Raw genomic sequence first — 1811 nt, forward strand, 5'->3', positions numbered from 1 at the left:
GATCGCTGGTCAAGAGGACTACTGATCCGCAAAAATAGGTATTCAATCATTCGGCAACAAACGTTTCAACAATATTCATTGAACAAACAACGTTTCGTTTAGGTGCAGAAGCGTTTAGGCCTTCGATGTTAAGTATTTTTTTATAGCAGCCCGGATAATAAAGATAATAGATAGATTAGTAATAGAAAAAAGCAATTTTAATCAATCATAATCAAATAAAACACTATTTAGTATGGCTTTTGAATATTCTATAAATATTATTATTGCACAGCACATTAATATGGAAAACAATACGTATTGCATTCGTATCATTATGGCATCTAATTTCGGGAAAATAAAAAATATATCAAATAATTTTTCTAGTAAACATTCGGGCAAATGAAGTCTTGGGCATATGAACTTCGGGAAAATGAAATTATATATAACTAAAAGAAAGTCGTGTTAGTTACACCATTATAACTCAAGAACGGCTTTACCGATTGGCTGAAAATTGGTGGGGAGGTAGCTTAGAACCAGGAGACGGACATAGGCTACTTTTATTCCCGATATTCCCACGGGATAGGGATAAAATCTCAAATAACAACCGCTGGGCTTAGAGCCGTGAAATTTGGTATGTGGCTAGCTGGTCGTCTGGAATAACACATAGGTTACTTTTTTATCGATATTCCCACGGGATACCTAGGGATAAATCTCGAAATAACAATCTCGGGCTTAGAGCCATGAAATTTGGTATGTAGGTAGCTGGACCTCTGGAATAACAACCACATAGGCTACTTTTTATCCCGATATTCCCACGGGATAGGGATACACACACACAAAAACACCACGCCTGTATTCCCAAATGGGGAAGGCAGAGCACACGAAACGTTACCGCTTTGGAGCCACTTTTAGCAATTTAGGTTTAAAATTTGTCAAAAAAAGGTACAATAGAGATAAAATCTCGAAATAATAACCGCTAGCTTAGAGTCATGAAATTTGGTATGTAGGTAGCTGGACATCTGGAATAACACATAGGCTTCTTTTTATCCCGATATTCTCACGGGATAAGGAAAAATCTTGAATTTCAGCACTGGGTTTAGAATCTTGAATTTTGTACAATACGGTATTTGACAAACTCCTGATTTTGCCATATCTTAAATTATTATGAAAATATAGATATACAGATAGTGTTTAGCGAAGAGAAAATTTAAATCGGTGGAAAATAGGATTTATAGTGATTTTTTTGAAAAATCTATATACATGTCTCTTTTTCAAACGCTTTCTCTATGCAGCAAGTATGACGGTACTGGCGTGTGACGTCACATGCCAGTATGTCTTTCTCTGTCTAATCTTGAATTTCAAACCTTTATAACTTTGTTATTGGAAAGGTAGCTTAAAAATTGTTTTTCTATTCGATAACAGGCATTGTGTAGTTTTAATATATAAAACATATACAAATAGTCAAATACCGTATTGTTCACATCACAACACAACCTCAATGAAAACCACAATATAAATTTTGGAAATAATAATTTATAATAATGTGTCCTAACCTGACTTTGTTTTATTTAATCCTTATTATTCTAATAAACTTTAACGTAATGTTTATTTATACTCATTCAGTTACGTCAGTAAAATCCTACATTGTTTAGCTAAAGTTATCACGACATTCATTGTTTGCCTGTTAAGTAGGCGGTACGAAGTTCGCCGGGACAGCTAGTTTATAGCAATATAACTTTCGGCAAACAATAGATAACCATTGGGACATCCAATTGACTTTTTAGCGGCGGACTAGTACTATAACTTAGAAAATCTGAAACTAACCCGAAATT

At 34.3% G+C, this 1811-nt stretch overlaps 1 protein-coding gene across 1 annotated transcript in view; it reads left to right on the top strand.

The window, feature by feature from the left end:
* LOC141437435 (uncharacterized) overlaps positions 1-1811 on the top strand; it is a 63414-nt gene that overhangs the window by 40442 nt on the left and 21161 nt on the right. The gene's annotated exons all lie outside the window — the stretch shown is intronic.

This window comes from Choristoneura fumiferana, chromosome Z (genome assembly GCF_025370935.1).
Source record: "Choristoneura fumiferana chromosome Z, NRCan_CFum_1, whole genome shotgun sequence".
Taxonomy (NCBI): Eukaryota; Metazoa; Arthropoda; class Insecta; order Lepidoptera; family Tortricidae; genus Choristoneura; species Choristoneura fumiferana.